This window comes from Pinus tabuliformis, chromosome X, assembly GCF_031772625.1.
Source record: "Pinus tabuliformis cultivar Carrire ecotype Pingquan chromosome X, CPIR1, whole genome shotgun sequence".
NCBI classification, from domain to species: domain Eukaryota; kingdom Viridiplantae; phylum Streptophyta; class Pinopsida; order Pinales; family Pinaceae; genus Pinus; species Pinus tabuliformis.
The window spans coordinates 1,500,103,162-1,500,115,539 of record NC_142308.1 but is presented as its reverse complement, the minus strand read 5'-3'; positions in this window follow the sequence as shown (position 1 = coordinate 1,500,115,539).

Here is a 12,378-nt window from a genome sequence, read left to right as displayed (position 1 = left end):
ATCACAACCAAGAGATGATTGGAATGTAAAGGATTTTAGGCTAGATAGCTAGGCTCAGGTGGGTTTTTGGAAAATTTAGGGACTTGGAACTCTGTCCACCGGTGTCCTGTCTAGTAGGTATTTTTCAAGGAGGCGGGGACCTGGAACTCTAACTAGGATAAACCACCTAACATGCATGAAAAAAGCTCCCTAGAATAGAGTACCTCCTACCTAGAAGAGTGTCCCCTGCTCAAAATATAGAACCCTTCTCTACTGTGAAATTTGCTTAAAGATAAATCTATGCATAAAATAGTACTAAGAAAAACACCTAAATTAAGAAAAGTGAGCATCGAAGTAAAACTATAAGGGTATACTAAATATGACTCTATATAATGTTGGGAAACACTATAAAATCATGCTTGCATATAACAAGCATAAGATGCCTAAAATCGATGTGCTTATTTAATCGTTGTTATACCCTCACAACAAAACTGGACTTTGTAGCATGTATCCCAAGGTTGTATGCATCTGCTGAAGATGTAGATTGAATGGATCTGTTGAGATGGAGTACTATTGAAGGAGAAACACCTTCAAAACAATAGATAAAGTCTACCATGAATTCAACCCATTTGAACACAGACCAAGGTTGCTACTGGGTACTCTTCTCTGCTGAACGGAAGCTATGATGTATTGTAGTGTTGCTAAAGAAAAAACACCTTTAGTGCAACACAAATAAAACTCTAACATATATTTTCACTGTGGCCTCGGTTGTAGATGATCTCATAAATATAGGTAACAACTTCAATAATTGAAAAACCAAAAGGTGAGCGGCATAGATCATTTGAAATGACAGATTTGGGCATACTTTATTATTGTTTAGGAGTGTTAGTATAGATAATGCAAGGCAACCTATTGCATCTTTATGTCAGAGGCCAAGGATGTGGAGAAATGCATAAAATGTTAAATAGCATGGTATAAGTCGATTGCAGGTTGCTTTGAAATGAGAATGGAATTCTACTTGTGTGGGTTCTAATCTAGTGGGTATAACTTTAAATAAGAAACTGATAGTTATGGGGTTGGAATTGTCTCATAATTCATGAAAACTCCCAGATTTTTTCACTAGAAAGAAGTAGAGCGAGTCGTAAGGTTAATGGAAGGGAACTCCCTATTCGCAGGAAGATAACTTAAAATTATTCGAGCATATTATTTCTCGTCTTCTTGTACGTGTGTGCTTTGAAAATATAACCACATCCAAAGACTCAATAACAACTTTGGTAAGTTTATAGATGTGAATCACTTCTGAGAAAACCCATTGCTTAATGACAATTGAGCGAGGAATATGTCAAAGGATTCAATCTTGCACTCAGGCATAAAAGGGAAGTTGGGGTATCCAGCATCTTGCCAACAAACTGACTCCAACCATAATGTCAAAGGAAGGTTTACTACGAAACTTCTTTCCCACTTTGTAGTATTGTTGCCTCTTGAATTCCAACCAGTGTGTTATAGACATTTTTGTGCCTTACAGCATGGAGCATGAAATGTCAATAATCCAAGGGATCCAAAGTCCCTAAACATGTTGTTCTTACCCTTAGAGGAACAAGGTCAGCAAACCACAGCTCTGCAAATCAGTTCTCCACTGAAAAACACTCAAAAACAGGTCAATTTTGGATCAAAGCAGCTGCTCCACTAGGCATCTGCGCTGCATAGCAGGTACAACAAAGGCTAACTGCGTTGCATAGCTGGTAGAACAAAGGCTACCTGCGTTGGGCGTACTTGGACATGTGGAGGAATCTTTTTCTCAAAGTGCCAGTGCCCAGGAAGCTTCCAAAAAGGCACTTGATCATAAGATTCGCCTAATGACGAGTTAAGAGCTTCTAAAACTCCAAGTGGAAGGCAGAAACTCTGAGTGAAGGACTAAAGAACAACTGGAGTCGAAGAGGACAACAAGTCACACATCAAGCTGACTTATCTTCACTCCAAAACTCTATATAAGGATCTCATCCCATGGGATCAAAAGGCCGGAATTTTGTGCAAAGAATTGCTGTTGGTTTACAGTTGTGAGCATTGGGTGATTGCTTGAGGGAGGTGAAGAAGAGATTTCTCTCCGTCGGGAAGGTGATGCTGGATTGGACCTCTCATGGTTGTATCACCGCCTGAACCTTACTTCCATATATTAATAAAGCATTTGAGGTTCTTCTATTCGCATGTGTTTCAATGATGTATTGTCTTACTTGCGTATTTGATTTATGCTAATCCTTGAATCAGTTATGAATGCATGCCTCTTGTAGTTTCCTTTCTTTGTCTTGTTTGCAGGATCTTGTGTAGCTAGGCCCGTGAAAAGACTTGGAGCTGGGAGCAAGCGGCGAATAGAGGAGATTGGATCGACCATTTGCGCAAGACATCGGTAAGTGGATCTCTTCCTTCTATCTCTTGCATGTCATAAAGAAGAAACTTTAGATAGCTTTGCTTTCAGCTGTTGCTAAGGAACTGTCACCCTTAGAGTGGGTTAGGGTCATTTCGAGTTGGATACTTTCCCCCACAACAGACTGGCATTAGCAGCTGTTCAAGCGATTCAAAGGTTTCGACATTATGTCCTCTTTAGGAAGACCACTGTATTGTCAGATTGCAACCCCATGACTTATATACTGTCGCGACAGTTGCTTGGGGGCAAATATTCAAAGTGGATAGCTATCTTTCAAGAGTTTGATCTGGAATTTGTGAAATCCAAATCAAAGAAAGCTTTAGTTTTCGCGGAATTATTATGCGATCTCCCGTCATCGTACAACGATGAAACGTCCAAAGAATCGATCGTGGACGAAAGTTTGTTTCTGATATCAGCAAGTGATGAGTGGTATGGAGATATAATAGTTTATCTCCAAACCCAAAAGTTTCGGCCAGACACCTCTCACTCAGAACAAAAACGCATTCGATACCAAGCAAAAGACTACATGATCGTCGGTGATACGCTTTACCGTCGTGGTGTCGATACGGTCCTGAGAAGGTGTCTAACCCATGAGGAGGCCGAGAAAGCCCTGAATGAATGTCATTCAGGCAGCTGTGGGGGGCATCAATCTGGATATGCTACAGCACAACGAATCTTACGAGCAGGATACTTCTGGCCAACCATGTTCAAAGATTGCATGACCGCAGTTAGAAGTTGCCATGCATGTCAGATTTTTGATAGCAAAACCAGAAGACCCCCGCTCCTTTACAACCAATAATAGCTGTGGGGCCTTTCGCCAAGTGGGGCATCGATTTCATGCAATGTAACCCCACCTCGACCGGGGGGCATGGGTATATTATAGTCGCAGTTGACTATTTTACCAAATGGGCCGAGGCGATGCCTACATTAGATAACACTGGTGAAACAGCAGCCCTATTCTTTTTTAATCATGTGGTCGCTAGATTCGGCGTGCCACAGGCCATAGTAACAGATCATGGATCACATTTTCGCAATCACATGATGGTTGAATTAACTGCCAAACTAGGATTGTCTCACGACAGCTCTACCCCGTACTATCCGCAAGCTAACGGACAAGTTGAAGCGATCAACAAAGTCCTGAAGCGCATGCTGCAAAGGATGGTGGGGGTTCACAAAAGAAGATGGCATTTAATCCTGTACTCCGCCTTGTGGGTCTACCGAACATCGGTAAGGAATGCCACTGGGTTCACACCGTTTCAACTGGTGTATGGCCTGGAAGCAATCCTACCAATCCAGTGTGAAATTTCGTCCCTTAAACTCGCAATTGATCTCCTCCCCGGAACCTCAGAAGAAGAAGCTCGTTTCTTGGAGTTAATCCAGTTGGATGAAACCCGTCGTGATGCCGCCTTTGCCAACAAAGCCCATAAGAAACGAGTCAAAGCGCAGTTCGACAAAAATGTCAAACCCCGTGTCTTCTCGGAAGGTGATTTGGTCTTGCTTTATGACCAAGAATCCGAAAAATTGGGAGCTGGGAAATTCAAGTCCTTATGGATGGGCCCTTATATTGTTAAAAGTGTGTTAGCAAAAGGTGCCTACGAGTTGGTAGATTATGACGGAATTCCACTGGCGCAACCCCGCAACGGGTTGTACCTTAAGCGTTACTATGCCTAATAGTAACCTATATGCTTTTGTTACATTTTTGTTTTCGCTAAAGCGTTTGTTCTGGTTTAAGTAATCCACTTTTTACATTTATTGCAGATGTCAAGTCCATTGGAACCGTGGGTTGGATATGCTGACGGAGCGAGTCGTAGTACGAGGAACCTATCCTCAGTAGCATGGGCCATTTCTAACCCAAGCGGCGAGTTAATGAGTTTCAGGGGGGTATGTATTGGTCAATCAACAAATAATATCGCTGAGTATAGCGCGTTGATAGAGCTCCTCTCTGATGCCATCACACGTGGCATACGCCGGCTAGTCGTCAGGCTAGACTCACAGCTCGTAGTACTACAGCTCAATGGTACCTACTCTGTCCAAAATCTAGCTATTTATCGCAAGTTCCTAAGAGTTAAAATCTTGGAAAGACAGTTTGATTTTATCCAATATCAACACATTTCCAGAAACTTAAACACATTAACCGACTCATTAGCAAACTATGTGTTAGATAGACATTTGCAAATTTGATAAAAAGAGAAGCATCATCGATGTTTCATACATGGATCACATAAAAACTGGAATAAACCCCGAAAATCAAAAATATATATAATTGTTTACGGTTTACATGTAATGTTCTGTAACCAAGACAAAATCGGTCATATGACCCCAAAACTCAAAAATGGCTGGGGGGCACCCTAGCCTAGTGATGCTCATGATAACATGCCATGGCCTGTGCAATCATGCGCAGAAGACGAGACCATCGTCTAGGAACACCAACAGTATGTCGCTGCAATCGTAGAGGCAACTCGTCGATCCGTACATCCAGAATCCCAAGGGTAAGACCCTCGACCTGTTCCTGCACAGCTGTAAGAGTCTTGGCCAAGTCAAGGTCACGGAGAATAGCTCTCCCAGGAGCCTCCCCTACGGGGGCAGCGGCCGGAGCTCTCGGACGAACTGCTGGACGGACAGGGCCCACATCTGCATGCACACATGAGTTTGATTAGAGTCTTGATAGAGTAAAGCACAAGGACATTTATAATAAAAACAGTAAACAGTGATAAGGTCAAAATATTTACCAAGATCACCCCACTGCTCGCCATCCGGTAGTACCAAATCCGGATCACCTCGGAAGTCCATGCCAATATATGGATACTGGGAAAAAGCCATATCCTGCCACTCAAACCACCTAAAGAAGGCATCAGTAAAAGTAATCTTAGATTGACCTGCATGCCTAGCCATGTGATCAACCCACCTCTGCATGCGTGGCTCAGTAGGAGATGGCAAGTCGAGGACAATGTACTGAGGTTGCATCAGGGGTATCTTCTCCAAAGCGAAGGCAGTCAAAAATGAACCGAAGCCAAAATTCTTCAGTCTCCTGTCCTTTACTTTGGTCAACTGGTTTTTCATCTGAACCAGTACTGCATCACACCAGTTAAAAACTTTCGGCTGAAGACACTCTAGGGCGTGCTGCACATATGACCTGTTGGCAACATGAGGGGATGCACTACCGGCCATCCTACAAATCGTGTACAGAATAGACCTGAGGGACCTGTCTGCGACATCACAGATAGAGATCTTGCCGTCTCTGCTCGGCTGAGATCCCTCCCTGCAATATTGACGGATATAATCTTTCACGGAATCACTCCCTCGGGCCGAACCGGACAAGGAAATGGGGGCACCCCGCCTTGACAACCCAGTTAAGAAGTAAATGTCCACTATGGTCAAAGGGATGGACTTGCCCCTAATCTGGAACACTTGGTTAACAGGATCCCAAGCATCAAGCAGATACTGCAGTAAACGTATCTGTGCCCTCATGCTAGATATGCGGAAGAATTTTAGCAAGCCACAGTTCTGCAACGCGCTCACGGTAACAGGATCATGGAGGGCAATCATGTCCTCCTCTTCATGCTCTCGTTCTCGCCACGTAAGAGTCATTCTGCTCCAATAAAATCTGCAAAACAAACAAGAGGAGGAGTAAGATCCCTGACTCAGTGAAGAAAATGGCAAAAATCTCATAAAAAATTGTGCAACCAAGATGTTTTCTGCGCCCAACGCAGGTAGGGAAGGGTCTCACCTGCGTTGGGAGACAAACTGCCTTTGGAAATGAGCACCCCCAACGCAGGTTTCGATATAGGGTACCTGCGCTGATGGCAGAGCGCCCTAAGGAAACCCCAGGGGCTCATGGGGGCAGGAAAACAAGCATAAAACTGAGAAATAAGACCATGAAAAGATAGAGCTAGGGTTTAGCTCCTACCTGGTGGAAACGACGCTGAAAATCGTCCACAGAATCTCCCGAAATCAGCTGGTGAAAAATCAAGAGGAAGAGGCACCTCCAAAGCTCCAACAAACCAAATGCACATGAAATGGTAAAATGAAAGGTAAAAAAATCTTTTAAATTGCTTTTACGTAATTCAAAGTAAAATATTAGTATTTTTACTTCATGTTATCCGTTTCTAACAAGTTTGTTGCAGCAAATTGATGAAAGCAGTACTATCTCTGGAAAAGAAAAACTAGTCATGGTAAAATATGAATTTGATCTTATCAAACGAGCAGTTTTGGCAAAGTTCATGCTCGTTAAAAAATAAACGCAAGATCCGAGCAGTTTTAACGCGGAAATTCATGCTCGTTAAAAAATAAAATAAGCTTGTGAGCAGGCTTTCCCCCAGAGTTCAAGCTCATTCAGAAAAAATGAACCGGTAAATAACCATTTGAGACCGTAAATTCATCAGCCATAAAAGCCTTGGTCGTGTTTGTGCACCGTCACCTCCACTTTTCATTTGGCCGATCATTCACATCCACTTGATTGTTTACCTATTTTGAGGAACAGCTGCGAAGAGTGATCTCACCTAGCCATCCTTGTAATACTGCCGTGATTGGAAAATTCCAACCTGTACCTGGAATCTGCTGCTATCCCTGTTAATCACTCGTTCCTCAAAAGACGAGTCTTCTTTGAGCTCTTTTCACTGACTCGTAAAAAATGAAAAGTTTTCCGAGTTTTGGCCTTCCAGCTCGTTAAAAGAACCGGAAGAGCTATCCCTCCTCTAGATTTTAATCTTTTTGGACCTGAGGGATTATTGCACAAAAAGATCGAGCGCTTGTCTAGTTCGGCTCGATAAAGATATCGAACATTCATCCCTTCTGTATTGTTTTATACTTTTTCGGACTTAAGGGATTAGATGACGAAAAAGGACCCCTGGAGTCTACTTTATGTACACTTTTCAGACTCTCTAAAAATGAAAAGGACCGAGTTGTTTTTGTCGCTGGACTCGTTAAAATATTAGATAGCGACAAACTTGTCTTTAGACGAGAACGAGTTTCCCTATCGCTAGGCTCATTAAAAACATATCGATGGGCTTGCCCGAAGGGCAGGTTATAGATCAAGCATATGTTATCCTCCTCAAGCTTGACAAAAATAAAGAGGTACTGGTCAGAAATGACTGGGGAAAAATTGGGAAGAACCTCAAAGCTTAATGGTAGCAAGTCGCTCTTGAACATGACACTTTTGCCTCCGTAAATATCGGGTTGGGTTATTGTCATTCACCGGTCCCTTCACCATGGTCTCGCCATACCATCCATACATGGGGTAATGCTACCGATCCATCACATCAGTGTCGTTATATGTTCAAGAGATGTCATTCAGAAAGTGTCAACCGGGTCCCATCCACTACCATACATCATCTTTCATCCTTCCATGACCGCCACCCTGAATCATATTTCACAGATCGTTTTCACCATCATCACTAGCTCCGTTCCGTGTCACTGATGTGGGATTCATTAAGGCCCTCCTTTGACAGATCACTTCTTGTCGACATCAGCTCATTATCCAAGAAGTTGATCTAGGAACACCCCCTCAGTACTTTGAAGCTTGCATGCCTCAATGGCAAGTTTCTCACTCCCGGCGATAGGTATACATTAATGACCTTCGACCAGGAGACTTTGCATGGTGTTCGACGTCAAATCCTATATTCGCACCACGTGAATTGTGCTGCAGCACCTTGAGGGTCATCATCATTATCGGTGATTCCTCTCGCGCTTGTTAACAGTTTACATTATTGACTGGTAATCAAGCGATGTCTTTCCATGTTCAACTTCAAGAAATTCTCACATGGATCGACTTGTACTAGAGTGAAGATCGGACAAGTTTGAAGACCCCGGATCTAGTTTCATCCATCCGGGCTGCGATATATATTCAGGAGATAAAAACATAGACATGTGCAGCAGATGATCATCCTACTAAAAGGATGATAATTAAAAGCAGAGAATTATCAGTCTATTATCAGACGATCGTCTGTTTATGTACAGCAAATGTATTTATAAAGCTGAGCATGGGAAATGCCCGCCTCAGCTAGATCATGAAAAGAAAGTATGAAAAGATAATGTATTGTATTGTATTTTGTTACAGGTCACCTCCCGACGATTGAATGAACTTCAGATCCTCCTAATAAAGCATTTCACCCGATAAACGACCTCATACTTTAGGGGGCAACTGTTATAGACATTTTTGTGCCTTACAGCATGGAGCATGAAATGTCAATAATCCAAGGGATCCAAAGTCCCTAAACATGTTGTTCTTACCCTTAGAGGAACAAGGTCAGCAAACCACAGCTCTGCAAATCAGTTCTCCACTGAAAAACACTCAAAAATAGGTCAATTTTGGATCAAAGCAGCTGCTCCACTAGGCATCTGCGCTGCATAGCAGGTACAACAAAGGCTACCTGCATTGCATAGCAGGTAGAACAAAGGCTACCTGCGTTGGGCGTACTTGGACATGTGGAGGAATCTTTTTCTCAAAGTGCCAGTGCCCAGGAAGCTTCCAAAAAGGCACTTGATCATAAGATTCGCCTAATGATGAGTTAAGAGCTTCTAAAACTCCAAGTGGAAGGCAGAAACTCTGAGTGAAGGACTGAAGAACAACTGGAGTCGAAGAGGACAACAAGTCACACATCAAGCTGACTTATCTTCACTCCAAAACTCTATATAAGGATCTCATCCCATGGGATCAAAAGGCCGGAATTTTGTGCAAAGAATTCCTGTTGGTTTACAGTTGTGAGCATTGGGTGATTGCTTGAGGGAGGTGAAGAAGAGATTTCTCTCCGTCAGGAAGGTGATGCTGGATTGGACCTCTCATGGTTGTATCACCACCTGAACCTTACTTCCATATATTAATAAAGCATTTGAGGTTCTTCTATTCGCATGTGTTTCAATGATGTATTGTCTTACTTGCGTATTTGATTTATGCTAATCCTTGAATCAGTTATGAATGCATGCCTCTTGTAGTTTCCTTTCTTTGTCTTGTTTGTAGGATCTTGTGTAGCTGGGCCCGTGAAAAGACTTGGAGCTGGGAGCAAGCGGCGAATAGAGGAGATTGGATCGACCATTTGCGCAAGACATCGGTAAGTGGATCTCTTCCTTCTATCTCTTGCATGTCATAAAGAAGAAACTTTAGATAGCTTTGCTTTCAGCTGTTGCTAAGGAACTGTCACCCTTAGAGTGGGTTAGGGTCATTCCGAGTTGGATACTTTCCCCCACAACACAGTGCCTGGTTGCTTAGATCCACAAAACTCGTGCCAGTTAAAATATGCATGATACAATTGTGACGTGCAAGCTTGACACAATCTCTAGTTTCCCTCCAAAAGAGGGTAAGTCAAATTATTATGAAAAGCTTAACTGTAATTTGATCATACACTATTGCGGTATTTCATGGAATAAACAATATACTATAAATGCACCAATGAAGAACTCAAAATAAATGAATTTCTTATTACTACAATAGAACCACTCTTGGGATTCTCAGATAAAGCACCTAACCTGCATGGCAAAAGCTTCCTATAATAGAGTATCTCCTACCTAGAAGTGTGGCCCCTACTCAAAATATAGAACCCTTCTCTACTATGCACTTTTCTTAAAGATAAAGCTGTGCATAAAACAGAACTAAGAAAAACAACTAAATTAAGAAAATTGAGCATCTAAGTCTAACTATAAAAGGATACTAAATATGGCTCTATCTAAGTTTGGGAAACACTAAACAAGCGTGATTGCATACAATAACCTCAAGATGCCTAAAATCAATTCACTTCTTTCATCGCTGCTACACCCTCATAGGAAAACCATAATCTACAACATGTATCCCAAGGCTACATGCATCTACTGAAGGTGCAGACCGAAAGGATCTATTGAGATGAAGTACTGTTGAAGGAGAAAAACCTTCAAAACAACTGATAGAGTCTAATGTGCATTCAAACCATTTGCACACAGGCCAAGGTTGCTACTCAGTACACTTCTCCCCTAAATGGAAACTACAATGTATTGCTGATTTACTGAAGGAGAAAACTTTTAGAGCAACACAGATAAAACTATAACATATATTGTCACTGTGGTATCGGTTGTAGAAGATCTCATCTATATAGGTAACAACATCGATAATTGAAAAACCAAAAGGTGAGCTACATAGATAATTTGAATGATAGATTTGGGCATACTTCATTATTTTTTAGGAGTGTTAGTATAGAAAATGCAAGGTAGCCTGTTGCATATTTATGCCATAGACCAACGATGCGAATAAATGCAGAAAATATTAAATAGCGTGCTACAAGTTGATTTCAGGCTCTTTTGAAACAAGAATGGAGTTCTCCTTGTGCAGATTATGATCTAGTGGGTATAGATTTAAATAAGAAATTTATAGTTATGGAATTGGAATTGTCTCAAGATTCATGGCAAGTCCCAAAGTTGTTCACTAGAAAGAAGTAGAGTGAGTCGTCAGGTTTATGAATGGGAACACCCTATTCTTAAGGAGATAACTTCAAATTAGTCGAGCATATTATTTCTCGTCTTCTTGTACGTGTGTTCTTTGAAAAGCTAACCACCTACAAAGGCTCAAGAAAAGATCTAGTAAAGTTTATATGTGTGAAGAACTTTTGAGAAAACCCATCACTTAATGACAATTGAGCAAGGAATATGTTGAAGGATTCATACTTTCACTCAGTCATAAAAAGGAAGTTGGGGTATCCAGCATCTTGCCAAAGAACTAGCTCCAACCATAATGTGAAAGCCACGTTAATTGTGAAACCTCTTTGCCACTTTGTAGTATTGCTGCCTTTTGAATTCCAACAGGTATATTGCTATTAATATTGAAAAAACTTGTCCCCAGTAAACTCTGCATAATACAATTGCGACGTGCAAGCTTGACAGACACTCTAGTTTCCCTCTAAAAGAGGACAAGTCAAAATATTATGACAGGCTTAACTATAACTTGATCATACACTATTGAGGTATTGTATGGAATAAACAATATACTGTCAATGCACTAATGAAGAACTCAAAATAAATTAATTTCTTGTTTCTACAATAGTGCCACCCTTAGGATTCTCCAAGGAGCAACTAATTTATACACATTTGGAATCTTTACTTGGTCTGCAGAAATATTAAGCAATGGTAGTGATCACTTCTTTCCCTCCCATGGAAGGTCTATACAGAGTCAACAATAAATTGAGTTAAAAGTGAGGTATATGCCTAAAAAATAGGAGTCCGACCCTGCAACTCTAATTTAGTGGCAAGGAAATATTCAACTATAAATTCGTGATCTCCTATAATGTAAATTTATATATAAATGGATAGCATAAATCTGTCCATTGTGCACATATTCCAAAAAACCATGTATAACTAGACTCTCGTTGTGTGTGAGAGATGGGAGATCACATAAATAATCCATTATCAAAAGAAAAAGTTAAAGCACAAAATTCTATCGAGATTTGTTTTTTAAATTTTACTACATACCTTAGAAAGTTTGAAAGGACAGAACTAAAACTTCCATCTCCTTCAACACTTCATTAAATATGCCCCTTTTCCAATGCTAATGTGGCCTGCAGAATCACAATCAACAAACATAATATGAAAATTAAGTTTAATGAATTAAATTAGCTTTGTCATACCTCAAGCAAATGGACTCTGAGAATTTGGATTCATTCTATACAAAAGATGATATAGCAAGATCTAATCACATTTTTAACTAAAAAAAGGTAAATTGGATTCATGCTCTGCAATAAATGATACAATGAGATCTAATGACATTTTCAACTCAATAAAAGGTAAGTTGAGTAAGCTCAAGCTCCAAAATGATGGTATCCAATTTCTGAGTGGTAGTTACTATATACATCTAGCTTGAGGCTATAACATAAAGATATTTGTTATAAGTGAAGATAAAAAAATGGAAGGAATGTGAAATTTCGACTAGCAATTATAAGTTCCTTTCAAGGACTAGATCAAACCATAACATTGCTATCAAGATAGTCAACTCACCCATGCTAGTACGCTTCTAGGAGTTTCAT